Consider the following 19,062-nt stretch of genomic DNA (forward strand, 5'->3'; position numbering starts at 1 on the left):
TTATTTATTTTCTCAGAGAAGAAAGAAGCAAACTCACTGCACTTGTTGTCTGAGAGCATTTCACTGGGAATCTGGCTTGGGGGGTTTGTCAGTCTCTCTACAGTAGCAAAAAGAGTGCGTGTGTTGTTTAAATTACTGTTTATAATATTTGAGAAGAAAGTCTGTCTAGCTTTGCCTAGTTCCATATTAAAAGCATGGATGCTGTCTTTGTAGATGTTATAATGGACTACAAGTTTTGTCTTCCGCCACATGCGCTCTGCTTTTCTGCATTGTCTTTTCATATTTTGAACCGCTGTTGAGTTTCTCCAAGGTGCTTTTTGTCTGCCACTCTTCCTGACTTTCACAGGAGCAATATCATCAATTACACTTTTAACTTTTGAGTTAAAAGAATCAAGGAGAAAATCAAGTCAGCAGATATGCTTGGTGTCAATCTAACGAAACGCTCGTACAAAAACCTCTATTCCACTCGAGTGAACACACACTCCAACAGAGAGAGAGAAACAACACTTCAACACACTGATATTAGAAGATCCTCAGCTCTTCTCAACACTCACTCATTCAGATTTGACTAAATGCTTTCTGATATAACACTGTTTAAAGAAATATATTTGATGAGCTGTGACCTCTGAGGTGACCTTTGACCTCTTTGATCATGGATGATGTTGTGGAGTTTCTCATAATGATGCTTCTGTTCTTCATATGCAGATCAATCATCATGATTCACAGAAAAACCTGCAGCTTCAGACTTCAATTTTCAGTGAAAATCTCTTCAAATAATGAGTTTATTGAATATTAGAGCCAAAGTCAATAGAAAGTGTCAACAATGAAAATATAAAAGGTATTTTGCATGTTCTACACAGTCAAGCATGTTTTCATATTCAAGGTCTGTTCTAAAAGTATCTGGACTGGTTATGAATCTCCACACAAGAAACGTGAACAAGCTCTAATGTGTCTCCATCTTTAACAGCCTGTTTCTTCTCCATTTGATGATTTCAGACACACATGAGGCTTCATGATAGATGGAGTGACACCATGAACTGATTAGAGATTCACAATCAGTCCTGATACTTTCTGAACAGACTCATGATTCATGATCTTACTTTAGTGATGGCGGTTCATCTAGTGGAAGTGTAGCAGTGATGATGGTCACATGACTGAATATGGACACAGAGATGGACGTTCATCTGCACATCCTCAGTGTCTCAGGAGTCACAATAAAAATACAAAATAAAGTCATGATTCTGTAACTCTAGTGTATATTATTTTGTTATCAGCACAAGCTGTTGTAAATCCTGCCCACTTCTTTGCATTGTCAGCACATGCTTCAGTGCTCTGAGAGTGTTTATAGTGCTGTGAGTTTAACACTTCATGACTGAGAGCAGAACAGAACACAATCTTCATCATCACACAAGACTAAACTACAGCAATGAACACAATCAACATCTTCATCTGGACCATTTCACTGTTTATTCAAGGTTTGTGTAATACAGTTTTCACAATAAATATTAATTTTCTTAACATGTTAAATTATATATTTGTATCATATACTGTATATCATCATATATAATTTTTATATATAAAGTTTGTGTTTTCTTTCAGAGTGTAGAGGACAGATCACTGTAACTCAGAGTCCATCAATATCAGCAGTTCAACCAGGAGAAGAAGTCAGAATAAACTGTAAAACCAGCAGTAATGTGGATGTGTTGAGTGGTAATCATCGTTTAGCCTGGTACTCACAGAAACCTGGAGAAGCTCCTAAACTCCTCATATATTATGCAACAACCCGTAATACTGGAACTCCATCTAGATTCAGTGGCAGTGGATCTGGCAGTGATTTTACTCTGACCATCAGTGGAGTCCAGACTGAAGATACAGGAGATTATTACTGTCAGAGTTTACACTATATCAACAGTAACTGGCTGTTCACACAGTGATAAAGAGTCGTACAAAAACCTCTGTCAGTCAGACGTCACAGTGACTGCACTGATACAGCTGAGAGAAACTGCAGCTGCTGATGGAGGATCACAAACTACACAATATCAAACCTTTCACAGACTTCATTTTTTATGATGTAAGTAAACATGTAACACAATCTAATGTGGAGAAATGTGAGTGGTGCTTGTCTGCAAAACTTATTATATTAAAACTTATTACTGTAGGAAAGTCAATATCTTTAATTGCACTTACAAAATTCACCACTAGAGGGTCACATGTCTTTTACATAACTGAGTTCCCTATCAGTCGCTCACGTTCGACGTTACGATGACGTGACGACGTAATTGGGATCACTTCAGGGAGCAAGCGGGAGCACGCACACATTGTCTTTCATGTCGGAGCCAAGCTTCTGTTTGACTTCAGATCTACAAGATACAAGGTGCCTTCAGTGTTGGTGTGACGGCGTGATCAGCGAGACGTTGCGGAGCATCTGATGCCAGGCCTAGTGCTCGTATGCTTGTGTAACCTGTGCTAGGCTGGGTTCCATATGTCGTGATCCCTGCGGCGATCCCATATGCGTATTCCTCCACGACCAGCTCCCTGCGGTGAGGCCGTGTCTTTCCCTTGGCAGAGTCCGCTCTGCCGTCTCTGTCCGGTTGTCTGGTGTCCTCCCCCTTCTCAGGCTGGAGCCACCCCTATGATATGCTCTATGATATGTCTAGCTGAAGTCACCCAGCTAATATCACAGATCTTGACTGAGTCAGAATTCAATGATTTTGAAAGTGCTGTAAACAATTCTGATTTACAACATGCCAGAAAAGATGAACTGAGGGAGGGAGTTCTGAGAGTGTTAAAGAACATTGTTGGACCAAACATGGACCGGTCAAAGATCACTAGTTGTGTACAGAAGGATGAAACTGTAAGTGAGTACACTGAAAGATTTTGTCAATCAGCTGCAGCATACATTGGGATAGATGACACTCAAGAGAAGGTGCTAGATGATAATGGTCTGCTTGTTCGCACATGGTTTGATGGTCTTTTATCAGAACATAGAAAGGCATTGCCTTTCTTAGACTTCACTATGTCCACTAGAACCCTGCAAAACAACTTGGAAAGATTAGCAACTTGGGAAAGAGACTCTGATGTGAAGGCAAGAGTAAAGAGTAAAAATAGCAGCAGCATCCTTTAAAGTGAACACAGAATCAACAGAAACGCAAATGTCCTAAGAGAGAGGGCAGTTGTTATTACTGTGGTAAGCATGGACATTGGAGAAAAGAGTGTAGGAAAAACAAAAAGAACTTTAGAGAAGTTAACAATGTTACTCAGCTTATACTCAGTCTGCTTGCTACTCTGAAGCAGCCCCTCCCCTCGTCAGTAAACTTGTGGTCTTTATAGCCTACATAAACAGTTTTTAAAAACATGGTTCTCTTACGAGAGGTCTCTCGTACTGCGTTTGAAAAACGCTATGGGGAAAACCTCTTTTCCACGAGATACTGAAGCCAAAAAATGATTCTATAATTTTGAATTATTGCAAAGCGCGTTGCAGCAGCACACGGCTATGGGCGAGACGGCTCGCACGCTCATTGGCCGCTCTGCGGCAACTACATCAGCCTATCGAGCGAGGCCTGAGGTGACGCCAGGCCAATGAGGACGCTTCGCGCCCTCCGCGCCACTTCCCGCCGAAACGGGCGTGGCCTAGCCCTATAAAGGGAGCTCGGGAAGGCTGATTCTCTGATTTTTCATCTCTTCAGCGGAGCTCACGCATCGCTGGATCACGGGAGAAGCCACGCGCCGTCTGAGAAGCACCTTCAGCGGGACGAGCCACTTCTGAAGCCGCTGGCCAACGCCGCCTTCTACTGCCGTTCCTGCTGCGCTATCCGGCGCCTATATCCTTTTTCTTCTGTGTGTGTGTGCTCGCCCTGCGACACACACTCGTAAAAGAGCTTGCGTCTTTTTAAAGTTGCCTTCTTGCGGCTCGTGCCGAGCCCCACTCAGCGAGGGAGACCGCCATGTCATCTGCGTCTCCTGCCTGGGTGAAGATCATGCAGCGCTCGCGCTCGCCGACGGCGGCTGCCCTCATTGCGAGCTTCTGCCGATGGTGACTCTGAGGACTCGCCTGGCAGCTTTCTCCGAGCCTGCACCTCCCGCTATGTTGCCGCGCCGTAAAAAGCGCCGCTCTCAGCAGGTCCCGGAACCTTCTCCAGCCCGACCAAGCTCGCCGGTTCGCCCGCCTGCTTCACCGGCTTCCCCCGAATCACTTCCCGATGCACAGCGGTCCGCCGCCGCTTCATTGGAGGAAGTGGATTCTGAAGCCGCGTCGGGGGAGAATGACTCGTGCTCCCTGTTAGCCTCGGGCAGCGAAGACTGGGCGAACTCCGTGGATCTCGCGCTTCCTGCTCGTATGCCTAACAAGAGAGCTAACGCCGAGAGGGAACTAATGCGCGTACTCACGCTGGCCGCGGCGAGCCTCAGCCTCGAGTGGTCTGCGCCAGAACCCCCCTCTCACACCCGGCTGGATGGTTGCTTCCTCCCCGATGAGCGCACTTCACCTGAATCCAAGCCCGCCCCCTTTCTTCCTGAGCTTCACGAAGAAGTGGCTAAAGCTTGGAGCGCTCCCCTCTCAGCATGAACATGTTCGTCTGTGTCACCAGCATTCGCCACCCTCGACGATGCTAAAAACAGAGGCTACCATTCACTTCCTCCGGTTGAACAGGCGATAGCAACCCACCTTTGCCCGCCCTCTGCTGGACGGCGGACGAAACCGGTGCTGCCATCCAAAGCACGACGTCAACGCTGCTCGCGCAAATTTTCTCCGCCGCTGGGCAGGCTGCGTCTGCACTGCACACGATGGCCACGCTGCAGATTTTCCAGGGTGATCTCCTCCGAAAGCTGGACGAGATGGGACCTGATGCAATCTGCCTCACGGACTTGAGAAGCGCCTCGGACCTTTCTCTCCGCGCTACTAAGTCTGCTGCACAGGCCATTGGACGGTGTATGGCTTCCGCTACTGTTGCTGAGAGACATCTATGGCTGACGCTCTCGGAGATGTCTGAGTCTGAGCGCACCGCGTTCCTCGACGCCCCGCTGTCTTCTGCCAGCCTCTTTGGATCCTCTGTCAACGAGTTCGTAGAGAGATTCACCGAGGCTCAGAAAGCGTCACAAGCCTTTAAGCACTTCCTCCCGAAGCGCTCCAGTTCTTCAGCGGGTCGTGCAAAGCCGACTCCCCGGAGCTCTCAGCCACAGCCTATCACGGACTATCACCGAAGCGCACCGCTGTTTCAGTTCAAGGAATTGCGACTGTCTCAGCGTATTCTGCAACGCGCAAGCCCGTACAGCTGCCCGCTTGCCTGCACACAAAAGCCGTTTTTACAGCTACCCAGATAAATCCTGTAAAGAGTGTATTTTCTGGTATTCCGGCCACGGCCGATGGTGCTATAAATGTAGAGCAGATGCCCACTGTACAGTGCCCATCCCTACACACAAGCACAGCCCTTCACACAGGGCTCGCGCTCATAAAATCGACTCAGGTCGATTGCGCACCCAACATAGCAAACGTGCCCACCACCCAGTGTCCACAAACACTATGTTGTGCATGTCACACGGTTTCTGTAAAAACGAAACCTGTGTGCGCTCACTCTGCTCAAGCAGACAGTGTGTCCAAAGCAGTAAATGTGCCCGCTTCCCCGCGCCCACTTTTACTCACACACATTACGAGTCATACGGAACTCGCCCAGCCCTCCCTCACTCGGTCGAGCACCGTAGTGGGGTCGAGAGCGAGCGTTCTGCCCGCTGTGATCAGCGCGCTCCCCGCCTCGAATGTCACGGGCGTAACGCCTATGTTACAGCACGCCGAAGCGCTTCTGTCGCCCAGCGAACAGAGCGCGCTTCGCATCCAACCCTTAGCCAACCACGCAGATGCATGGGCAGCGCTTCCAGGGGTTTCGGAATGGGTGCTAGACATTATAAAGAGAGGCTACTCGCTACAGTTTTGGCAACGTCCACGCCGCTTCACAGCGCGCGTCGAGACTACGGTGAATTCAGAAGTAGCTCACTTACTTCGAGCCGAAATATCAAAACTGATGAGCAAAGGGGCTATAGAGCCTTTATCTCAAGCTCAAAGCGAAGGGGGGCTATACAGCAGATACTTCCTGGTCCCCAAAAAAGACGGGGGCTTCAGACCCATACTGGATCTAAGACAGCTGAACAAAGCATTGACGAAATGCAGTTTCAAAATGCTCACGACCAGAAAAATCCTCGCGCAGATTCACCGAGGAGACTGGTTTATGTCGATAGATCTGAAGGACGCGTATTTTCAAATACAAATAGCGTCACATCACAAGCGATTCTTGAGATTCGCCTTCGAGGGCCAGGCATATCAGTACACAGTCCTGCCGTTCGGCTTGTCCCTAGCACCCCGTACATTTACGAGGTGCATGGACTCAGCGCTCGCACCTCTCAGACTCCGAGGCATGCGAGTGCTGAACTATTTGGACGATTGGCTGATTCTAGCTCACTCACGATCACAACTCGTGGAGCACAAGACCATTTTACTCGATCACCTCGAGAATCTAGGTCTTAGAGTCAATTGGGCGAAGAGCTCTCTGAACCCCAGTCAAACAATATCTTTTCTGGGCACAGTTTTGGACTCGCAACTCATGATAGCGCGGCTGTCATCACAGCGCGCGCTAGACATTCAGCACGCAGCGAACTCTTTCCGCTGCGGCGCGACCGTCCCGCTCAGGAAAATTCAAAGGATGCTCGGTCTCATGGCCTCAGCATCATCAGTTCTCCAGCTGGGCTTGCTCCGCATGCGCCCTCTGCAGTTCTGGTTGAAAGCGCGGGTACCGCGCAGAGCGTGGGTATCCGGTCAGCTTCATCTCAAGGTCGATCAGAGTTGCGTCACAGCTCTGAAACCTTGGAAAGCAAGCGACTGGTACCTATCAGGTGTAAGCCTGGGGACTTCCTCGAGAGTGAAAGTGGTGTCGACAGATGCCTCCACCTCGGGATGGGGAGCGCTGCTCGAGGGCAGACCGTTCTTCGGCCAGTGGTCAGAACGGGAAAAGCTTCAACATATCAACTGCCTGGAGATGATGGCAGTGGACAACGCGCTAGCGCGTTTTCGTCCCCAAATAAAAGGCCACCACGTCTTAGTCCGCTCGGACAACATGTCAGTGGTGTCCTACATAAATCGCCAAGGCGGTCTCGGATCCCGAAATTTATACAGACTGGCGGAACGCCTTCTGGTATGGGCTCAGCGCAACCTGCGCTCGCTGAGAGCAGTGCACGTGCCTGGGCTGCAGAATTTGGGGCCAGACAGACTGTTCAGGAACAACATTCCGGCGAGCGAATGGTCTCTACACCCGCAAACAGTCCAGCTGTTGTGGGAGAGATTCGGCAGAGCAGAAGTAGACCTGTTCGCGTCTCACGAAAATGCTCACTGCCCTGTGTTCTTTTCCAAGAGCGAGAGCGCGCTGTCACAAACGTGGCCGCGCTGCCCGCTCTATGCTTTTCCCCCCGTCTCTCTCCTGCCTCAGGTGATAGAACGGATCAGGGAAATAAAATGCTCAGTGCTGCTTGTAGCACCACTCTGGAAGAATCAACCATGGTTCCCAGTTCTGATGCAGCTAGCAGACACTGCCCCATGGCCAGTACCCCTGAGAAGGGACCTCCTATCTCAGGCCAGGGGTTCGATTTGGCATCCTCACCCAGAGCTCTGGTCCCTTCATGTATGGGCGCTCAACGGGTACCCGCTGACCTCTCAGTGGGAGTGCTAAATACTATCACTCAGGCTAGAGCTCCGTCTACCAGACGGCTCTATGCCTCAAAGTGGTCGATATTCTCCGGCTGGTGCACAGCTCGGGGTTTTTCACCCTTCGACTGTGGGGTGACGGAGGTTCTCTCCTTCCTACAGGAGCTGCTGGATGAGGGCAGAGCCCCCTCCACGCTCAAAGTCTATGTGGCGGCTATCGCAGCGTTCTCTAAGTCAACGCTCGGTCAGTCAATAGGAAGGAACGATTTAGTCATCCGCTTCCTCAGGGGAGCTAGGAGGCTGAATCCTCCCAGACCTCCTTCAGTCCCTATGTGGGACCTCTCTACGGTTTTGGAAGCCATGAAAGGTGACCCTTTCGAGCCTATCCAAACGATTAGCCTCAAACATTTGTCGTTCAAGACAGTGTTTCTGTTGGCTCTCGCTTCAGTGAAGCGTGTAGGTGACCTGCACGCGCTCTCGGTGAGCGCGACATGCTTAGAGTTTGGGCCGAACGACTCAAGAGTCATACTCAAACCTAGGCACGGTTACGTTCCAAAATCCCTCAACACACCATTTCGGGCTCAGGTCATTTCCCTGTCTGCCCTACCGGTGTCAAGCGAGGAAGGGGACGCAAGTTTTCTTTGTCCAGTAAGGGCGCTAAGAGCTTATGTGTCTCGCTCGTCTGTTTTTCGACAGACTGAGCAGCTATTTGTTTCGTTCAGCGGACGTTCAAAAGGACTGGCTGTTTCGAAACAGAGCCTATCCAGATGGATAGTTGACGCCATAGCGCTAGCGTACACTGCCAAGGGCTTACAATGCCCGTTGGGTGTCAGAGCGCACTCCACGAGAGGCGTCGCCTCTTCGTGGGCTTGGTCTAGCGGGATTCCCTTACAAGACATATGTATGGCGGCAGGCTGGGCCTCACCGTCTACATTCATAAGGTTCTATAACCTGGAGGTTCCCGCCTTGCAGGCTAAGCTGCTGTCAGTTTAGACGAATCAGTGTTGCCTGATTAGACCACCGAGTTCGCGAGCGCTACGCGCCGCCGACTGCCTATGCTATGGGCAGTATTGCGTAAGACCCACATTTCCCACATTAGTTCAGGCTTACCCCGCCTTGTCTATGTGATGTCATGTTACATTGCGTCTACGGACGCTACTATATATGGATGGAGGGATTCCCCTCTTGTTCCCCAGGACTCTCTGTGATTGTGCACTGTAATTCCTGGGCTTTGCCTCCAGGTTTATTGGTGTCTGATCCCAGCACGCACGGCGTTTTGCATTGGGTCCCCATAGCGTTTTTCAAACGCAGTACGAGAGACCTCTCGTAAGAGAACGTACTCGGTTACTAACGTAACCTCGGTTCTCTCTAGAAGAGGGAACGAGTACTGCGTTCCTTGCCGTGCATGCTATCACTCTGGTTCGCTTAGGCGATGAAAAAATCAGAGAATCAGCCTTCCCGAGCTCCCTTTATAGGGCTAGGCCACGCCCGTTTCGGCGGGAAGTGGCGCGGAGGGCGCGAAGCGTCCTCATTGGCCTGACGTCACCTCAGGCCTCGCTCGATAGGCTGATGCAGTTGCCGCAGAGCGGCCAATGAGCGAGCGAGCCGTCTCGCCCATAGCCGTGTGCTGCTGCAACGCGCTTTGCAATAATTCAAAATTATAGGATCATTTTTTGGCTTCAGTATCTTTTTCAGTATTTTTCAAACGCAGTACTCGTTCCCTCTTCTAGAGAGAACCGAGGTTACGTTAGTAACCGAGTACGTTTTAGGCAAGGTGCGATTTGCCAGGGGGGATGGGGATTTCCTTCTGGTCTATACATCCCAGCTTCTGCTGAATTATTTTAACCCCCCCTCCCTCCACCGTAATCAATGCTATACTTCACCAATAGACTATATAAAATATATAAAATAAAGATATGCAACACGCACGTTATTGATATGCAACAACAATTAAGTGTTTTGGCACACCACGCCGAGTGGCGCTATGCATTGTTCTAAAGTCGGGTTTCATCCTGGCATGTTGAATTAGTGTTCGACCGACACGGCGGCGCGTTCATTTGGATTTATTTCTCTCATAACAGCTAAGATAACTTGCTAGGCTACAAATAAGATACAGATAAGAGTAGAGTATAGCCTACATTGTTAAAAACCGTAAGACATTCTGACAAATACATTTATTTGATCTGTTTTTACATTTTAATTCAGGGCGATTTAGATTAATGGATTACAAATAACATTTGTTAAATATTTAGACATAGCCTATTTCTCATAGTGAATGAGCTGAGGCAATGGCTTTCGGTTAATTTTTGTGATGCGCAGTTCCTGGACACAGAGACGACAGACAAACTTTTGTCGTTAGCCTAATATGAATAAAAGTTTTGTTGCGATATCGTTTCATTTAAGTTCATAATTTTTCTATAAATGTTATTTAGTTTAACAGCAGCACAAAGCACTGTGGTTCGAGATTTATTGGAATAAAAAAATTAAAAAAAACTTTATTCACAAATCACACTCTGGTTGTAAAGATCACAAGATCCCTGTGGAATTTAATATTGAGTTTAATATTTTGTTCATGACAACAAATGAACATGCATTTGAAGATTATATTTAGTTTTACTTGGAAATAGCTGGCCCAAACCTGAGTAGCGTTTTAATTCTTCAATTATTGAAATAATGAAATATTTAATAATAAACTTTTATGACAGAAATATTACTGTATGTAGCCTAAATGATTTAATTCCTTCATTATCAACACTTTAATAGCCTAATGCTAATGAACCAAGTTGCCCCAAACAAGGATGAACCCTAGTTAAAGCTGCCGCTACCTCTTCACACTGATAGTATTTAGGATATTTTGTGTATTTTACCATTTCTTGGGCTAGGAATTTACCATTAAGAATTATACCTTTCAGCTTCGGGCCAGGGTTAAAGTATGTCCCATTGCCCTCAAACTTAGTATTCTTTATGTTTAGCTCAAATTCTGCGTCATAAGTAAACTTGGGGACCACACAAGCTTTGGGCCATGGGGACAAACCTGAGAGAGTTTCTGTAGATGAGTGAGAAGTAGATGAATACTGTATATCATCATCAAAGGATGAGACAAGTGATGAGGTTTGTGGCTCTAGTGGGAGTCTCAGTAAATACTGCGTACTGGGTACAATGTGATGCAGGGCTCATCAGTCTGGACCTCCAAAGATGACAATGCAGGCAGGTATATCACCTTCAGTGTGCTTTTGTGTTCAATTTCAGAAACTGAAGTTAGGTTCATATACTCTTTGAAGTCAGCATCCATGTATTGCAACCAGAAGTCCTCATTCAACCAAAAGACTGTCTTTATAAATGCATGAAGTTCTTCCACAGTATCTGGAATTCCAGACATTAGGGACAGTTTCCTGGAGTCAGTCTCATCACCAAAAATAATCCGCAGAGCAAAAGGACCCGCCATAATGGAACACCTTTAATCTGGAGGGGAAAAAGAGAGAAACAATTAAAAGAACAAGAAATTATCAAATTATATTTTTGTTTTCATTTGAAATTAAAATATAATCTGATATTTAGCAGGAGAGAGCATAAGAAATACGGTAGACATCGGCCTCCAGGCTGCAGACTAGACTGAAAGGATTATACTAACCTTTAATGATGATGAATCTTCTCAAGCACACCATACGCAAACCTCCAACCATGTAATCCACAAGGGGATATGGGTCTTTCAAGTCACCAAGCTCAATCAGGGCAACCTCTGTAGTGGGTAAGGCAGTCAACTCAAACCCTCTATAATGCTCCCTGTACCAAGCACATAAAGGTTTCACAAGGCACCACAACTTTTCTTTATGTAGGGTGACCATATTTTGATTTTGAAAGCTGTCTGGTGAGAAATGATTTGCGCAAACATGAAAGCATTGACCTTGATCGTGGGGAATCCCCGCGAGGGAATCTCTGCGTCAATGCTTTGGGAATATTCCCTTCAAAAACAAAACTCAGCCACTGCGTCTTCAGCGATTCGGATTTAGGAACATCAAAATGACTGCTGTGTTCCTTATTACACCCAAGAACAGAACACCACAATCGCTTAGACACTTTGCTTTTCCAGTGTGTGATCGCCGATCGGTACATGATTCGAGCATTTGGGCCGTTAACGACAGAGCAGAACGCGCAGCGCAAACATGGAGCGGAACATTGAGCAGAGAGCGCAGCGCGCCAACACACACACACACGGAACAAAGAGAACGGCACACACGGAGCGGAAAAAACATGCTTGTGAAGTTACTAAACAAGATGCGCGAGAATGAAACCTGGTCACCGAACACAGAGGGAGAGGCGTAATACACTAAAATAAAAGCGATTTGAATCTATTGAATACTCCAGCCCTGAGAGCAGCGCGTAATACACTAAAAATAACAGTGATTTGAATCTATTGAGTACTCCTGCCCTGAGAGCAGCGCGTAATACACTAAAATAAAAGCGATTTTAATCTATTGAGTACTCCTGCCCTGAGAGCAGCGCGTAATACACTAAAAATAAAAGTGATTTCAATCTATTGAGTACTCCTGCACTGAGAGCAGCGCGTAATACACTAAAAGTAACAGTGATTTGAATCTACTGAGTACTCCTGCCCTGAGAGCAGCGCGTAATACACTAAAATAAAAGCGATTTTAATCTATTGATTAGAGCAGCGCGTAATACACTAAAATAAAAGCGATTTTAATCTATTGAGTACTCCTGCCCTGAGAGCAGCGCGTAATACACTAAAAATAAAAGTGATTTCAATCTATTGAGTACTCCTGCACTGAGAGCAGCGCGTAATACACTAAAAGTAACAGTGATTTGAATCTATTGAGTACTCCTGCCCTGAGAGCAGCGCGTAATACACTAAAATAACAGTGATTTGAATCTACTGAGTACTCCTGCCCTGAGAGCAGCGCGTAATACACTAAAATAAAAGCGATTTTAATCTATTGAGTACTCCTGCCCTGAGAGCAGCGCGTAATACACTAAAAATAACAGTGATTTGAATCTATTGAGTACTCCTGCCCTGAGAGCAGCGCGTAATACACTAAAATAAAAGCGATTTTAATCTATTGAGTACTCCTGCCCTGAGAGCAGCGCGTAATACACTAAAAATAACAGTGATTTGAATCTATTGAGTACTCCTGCCCTGAGAGCAGCGTGTAATACACTAAAAATAACAGTGATTTGAATCTATTGAGTACTCCTGCCCTGAGAGCAGCGCGTAATACACTAAAATAACAGTGATTTGAATCTATTGAGTACTCCTGCCCTGAGAGTAGCGCGTAATACACTAAAAATAACAGTGATTTGAATCTATCGAGTACTCCTGCCCTGAGAGCAGCTCCTAATACACTAAAAATAACAGCAATTTGAATCTATCGAGTACTCCTGCCCTGAGAGCAGCGCGTAACACTAAAATAACTGCGATTTGAATCTATTGAGTACTCCTGCCCTGAGAGCAGCGCGTAACACTAAAATAACAGCAATTTGAATCTATTGAGTACTCTTGCCCTGAGAGCAGCGCGTAATACACTAAAAATAACTGCGATTTGAATCTATTGAGTACTCTTGCCCTGAGAGCAGCGCGTAATACACTAAAAATAACTGCGATTTGAATCTATTGAGTACTCCTGCCCTGAGAGTAGCGCGTAATACACTAAAAATAACAGTGATTTGAATCTATTGAGTACTTCTGCCCTGAGAGCAGCGCGTAATACACTAAAAATAACAGCAATTTGAATCTATCGAGTACTCCTGCCCTGAGAGCAGCTCCTAATACACTAAAAATAACAGCAATTTGAATCTATCGAGTACTCCTGCCCTGAGAGCAGCGTGTAACACTAAAATAACAGCAATTTGAATCTATCGAGTACTCCTGCCCTGAGAGCAGCTCCTAATACACTAAAAATAACAGCAATTTGAATCTATTGAGTACTCCTGCCCTGAGAGCAGCGCGTAACACTAAAATAACTGCGATTTGAATCTATTGAGTACTCCTGCCCTGAGAGCAGCGCGTAACACTAAAATAACAGCAATTTGAATCTATCGAGCACTCCTGCCCTGAGAGCAGCGTGTAACACTAAAATAACAGCAATTTGAATCTATCGAGTACTCCTGCCCTGAGAGCAGCTCCTAATACACTAAAATAACAGCGATTTGAATCTATTGAGTACTCTTGCCCTGAGAGCAGCGTGTAACACTAAAATAACAGCAATTTGAATCTATCGAGTACTCCTGCCCTGAGAGCAGCTCCTAATACACTAAAATAACAGCAATTTGAATCTATTGAGTACTCCTGCCCTGAGAGCAGCGCGTAACACTAAAATAACAGCAATTTGAATCTATTGAGTACTCCTGCCCTGAGAGTAGCGCGTAATACACTAAAAATAACAGTGATTTGAATCTATTGAGTACTTCTGCCCTGAGAGCTAGGGCTGTACCAGAATATTCGAGTATTCGAATATTCGATCGGTGGGTTGGTATTCGATTTTCAAATTTGACATTCGAATATTCGTTTTAATTATTTTATTTTTTTTCACACCTGGCATCCCCCTAGAAACGGTTCCCATTCGCGCTTGAATGGGGCTGTCATGCGTTTTCTCAGATGGATAGCTCTCTCTGATTTGTCAATATGAACAATGAACACATAAATGTGTTTTTGCAAAACGGATATGAATCCGAACTTCAAATCCCGCGCTATAGGCAGATGTAATGGAGTGCACGTCACCAGCAACAGCTGCATTTTACTGATCGTCAGCTAAAATTTCTAAATCAAAGACCGCAATAAGAGAGCGCGCAACAGCCCTGGTAAGATCATTTCGGTTCTTTACTTTTAATGAAGTTGATTGTGTGTTAAAGCATCTGCGACCCACTTTCACTTTGATTAGTTTGCACGTTGGCTTGATGAATAGATGCTGATCTGCGGTGACGCGTGCTGTAAGCGTCGTCATATCTGGCTATAACATGATATAGCCTAAAACGCTCTCACACGGTTATTTTTTTAGCATTTTTGGGCGAAATACAATACTCTTATTTTAGAGCGCAGAACAGCGGAGTTTGTATGGGCAGAAGTGCATGCCTGAGCTTGTAGGCTATAAGCTGTGTTGCTTTGACATTGTGGAAATAGAATAGAAACAATATATTAGCCTACCCTTTACTGTGTCAGTAATTACTGTGCTGCTGATTTCTGATTTGAGAGTTATTTGTTACTCAGAAAAATATTAGGCTGTGTTTTGTATCACTAGTGCAGTGTCCGTTCTCGGAGCCCTGCGCGTGAGGCGCGCGCGCTTCCCGCTCGCGCTGTTCTGTATTAAAAGTTTATTAATTCTGAACGTGTCACGTCTCGCGTGTCTATATTGCACCAAATGTGACACTGCACTCGTGAAGTCGATTGGATGAACGGTTCAAAATGCAAGATAAATAATCTAAATGCAAACAGACAGACACATAGAGATTCCTGCCTTTATTAGAGAGAAGAATATGTTCAGCCCCCTCCCTCCGAAGCTTCGAATATTAGATGTTAATTCCTATCGAAGCTTTGAAGCTCAAAAAATGGTATTCGGACCAGCCCTACTGAGAGCAGCGCGTAATACACTAAAAATAACAGCAATTTGAATCTATCGAGTACTCCTGCCCTGAGAGCAGCTCCTAATACACTAAAAATAACAGCAATTTGAATCTATCGAGTACTCCTGCCCTGAGAGCAGCGTGTAACACTAAAATAACAGCAATTTGAATCTATCGAGTACTCCTGCCCTGAGAGCAGCTCCTAATACACTAAAAATAACAGCAATTTGAATCTATTGAGTACTCCTGCCCTGAGAGCAGCGCGTAACACTAAAATAACTGCGATTTGAATCTATTGAGTACTCCTGCCCTGAGAGCAGCGCATAACACTAAAATAACAGCAATTTTAATCTATTGAGTACTCCTGCCCTGAGAGCAACGCGTAATACACTAAAAATAACTGCGATTTGAATCTATTGAGTACTCCTGCCCTGAGAGCAGCGCGTAATACACTAAAATAAAAGCGATTTGAATCTATTGAGTACTTCTGCCCTGAGAGCAGCGCGTAATACACTAAAATAAAAGCGATTTGAATCTATTGAGTACTCCTGCCCTGAGAGCAGCGCGTAATACACTAAAATAACTGCGATTTGAATCTATTGAGTACTCCTGCCCTGAGAGCAGCGCGTAATACACTAAAAATAACAGCGATTTGAATCTATTGAGTACTCCTGCCCTGAGAGCAGCGCGTAATACACTAAAATAAAAGCGATTTGAATCTATTGAGTACTCCTGCCCTGAGAGCAGCGCGTAATACACTAAAATAACAGCGATTTGAATCTATCGAGTACTCCTGCCCTGAGAGCAGCGCATAATACACTAAAATAACAGCAATTTGAATCTATCGAGTACTCCTGCCCTGAGAGCAGCGCGTAACACTAAAATAACAGCAATTTGAATCTATCGAGTACTCCTGCCCTGAGAGCAGCGCGTAAAATAACAGCAATTTGAATCTATCGAGTACTCCTGCCCTGAGAGCAGCGCTAAGGCGGGAGATATCATTTTGACCGTTGAAATATCGCGGAAAATTTTAACGAGTTCTGTTCTCGCATATCAATTTAACAGACAGCAAGGTAGCATTGGAAAAGCATGTTTTACACCAGTTACCCCATAAGCAGCTTTGTTTTGGTCGACTGATGAAACAGTCAAATCAAAATGCATTCGATATTTAGACGATGATTAGTTCTGTGCATTTTTAAATGTTCGCTTATTATCTTAGTAAACGTTAGAGGATGTTGAATTGTAACAAAATATAGTTGTAAATTCACTTACCTTGCAATAAATGCGTTCTCCCACGAACATCTGTCTTTTATTCCGACTATTCCTCAAGAATCCCTCCGCAGCGCATCTCAAATTCAAACGTCTAAACCCCGCCCTTGCTTCAGTTTCATTGGTTGAAGCTGTAAACCAATCATTTTCCTTTCTGCCCTCAGAACATGTTTGAGTAAGTAAAACTCCCATCTGCTCTGTGAACTCATGAACCACTGTCTATTTCATTTCACCTGATCTCAGATCAGTTTTTTAAATATTAATGTTTATTGACACATTTTTATAATAAAAAAGGAGTTGTAGTTAAAAGTGTCTAATTGGTCTGATTACCAAGCTCTCCATAAAACAAACAAAACAAGCCCTTCAATTTAATAAACTAACACATATTATAAAGACATTTCATATTTACTGGTATTAGATGATTTGGTAATTGCATTGAATAGATTAGACTTTAAATAAAAACATTTGCATTTGGTGTGTAAAAGGTGTTTTTATGCTGAGTTTCCGCTGTTCTGACCAGCGTGTGGCGTTTCCAGAGCTTCAATACAGTGAATCATTATGCAAATCAATCGGTTCAATGGTTTCTAAAAGCTTTGTTTCTCGCATCACTAGAGCAACATGATTTTGGTTCACTTTTGAGTTGATAACAGCAGGCCAGAGAGCAAACTTTGCCTGGCCCACCTCCACTTCTGGCTGGGTCCCCGGCCCAAAACTGGCCCAACACACTGAACATGGACACACAGAGCTTCCTCTGGCCCAGATGTGGCCCACACCCTGTAAAGCGACTCTTATTGACTGATATGGCCCAGGTCTGGCCCAGGCACTGTAAGACAGATCTGGCTGAGAGTCGGCTGGGCAGAAACTGGCAGTGAAACACACATTCAACCAAGGGTTTCTATTATAAAATTAACAAATACACTTTAATATAAACATGTATGAACAATGAACAAATACACTATGATATTAACATTTATTAACAACACACTGATTCTTGATTTGTGATCATGTATTAGTTATGATTTTCATAACATTTTCATATATATACACCATTGTCTATAAATGTAATGATTATGTAACAATTAGTGTCAGAACGGCTGATTCTTGATTTTTTTTTATTTAAAGTTATATTTTAGATACTTTAGATATTTTTATGATATTTTTATATAATAAAGTTTTTAATCTCCTATAAATGATCAGTTTGTCTGCGCTGCTTCACTAAAGCAGAAGTGAAAGTGTTCCAGTCCAGATCATGTAACCAATCAAAGAGTGAGACTGAAAACCCCATTTGCATTGTCAGGGTGGAGTGATTGTGATCCTCTCAGAATAGAGCAGCTCTGTCTCCAGAGACCATGTTCAAACCCCAAGAGCTTTATTTGACATTTACTGCTACATCAACCTTCTGAAAAGCACCTGCATCTTCATCTGTTAGTTGAATGATGTTGTCAGACACAAAGTGAACTTGTTGAGAAGCTTTATTGAATGTTGCAGCAAACACAGCAGATTGAAAGATCACACACACACACACACACACTCAGTTTCAGTATTGAGTTGTAAATGACTCCAGCTGCAGCACTAGACTCATGTGAATCCTGCCTGACACAGGACACTCAGATACGGCTCATCTTCAGGAGAGAAACATCAGCACTCAGAGCTCTTGTGGAACGAGACCTCATGAGGAGCTCCATCATGTGTTACTCTGCAGACGTACAGCTCTCCCTCTTCCCAGCGTGCTTTGCTGAGGGTCAGGACGCTACTGCGGCTGTAGCGGCCGTCCTGCTGGCTCTCTGCGCTGGTCAGAACCCCCTCTGACCCGTCCAGTGTCCAGCTCACCAGCGCCCCCTGTGGAGAGTAAGAGCTGAGCAGGCAGAGCAGTGCGGCTGAGTCTCCAGAGATCTGCAGAGAAGAGGGCGGCAGCAGAGACACTGAGGGCTTCACTGTGGGACCAGCTGCAGGAGACAAACACAACACATTCACACACACACACACACAACACACTGCACTGCACATTCACAGCATAGGAGTAATGCTGCTCTAGTTTTAGATTAAATCATTATAAAACAATATCAGTGACACTTTATTTAAAGCTTTCATAAATATTGCATTATAAAAGTATGTTTAATGCATTAATTATGCACTGCTATATACATTAAAGTGCATGTATGATCTAATAAATAAGTGTAACAGCAGTTATAACACATATTATCTATTCATTGATCCACCTTTATGAAGAACAACCCTTTTGAGATGAAACAATGAAATAGCAAATATTATAATGCATTTTAGATTTGGTTACAGTTATTTATGATAAGATATAAGGCATTGTAACACATTATGAAACACTTTATAATGCATTAAAGGCTTTAAGTAAAGTTTCAACAATATGTAATAATAATTATCATTAATGTTGTTCTTGTTTCAACTTGTTTTAAATTGTATGTTTAGGAATATTATAAGAATTAAATAGACAGACTTACTGAACACAAATTATAACTGCAGTTTTAACACATTATAATATTATCTATTCATTGTTACAC

At 44.7% G+C, this 19,062-nt stretch overlaps 1 gene segment (V, D, J or C); it reads left to right on the forward strand.

Moving 5' to 3' along the window:
• The first annotated feature begins 1,291 nt into the window (after positions 1-1,291).
• LOC311071466 (immunoglobulin kappa variable 3-15-like) overlaps positions 1,292-19,062 on the forward strand; it is an 81,223-nt gene continuing 63,452 nt past the window's right edge. Inside the window, exon 1 of the V gene segment in view lies at positions 1,292-1,475.

This window comes from Abramis brama, assembly GCF_963993115.1.
Source record: "Abramis brama genome assembly, chromosome: 20".
NCBI lineage: Eukaryota > Metazoa > Chordata > Actinopteri > Cypriniformes > Leuciscidae > Abramis > Abramis brama.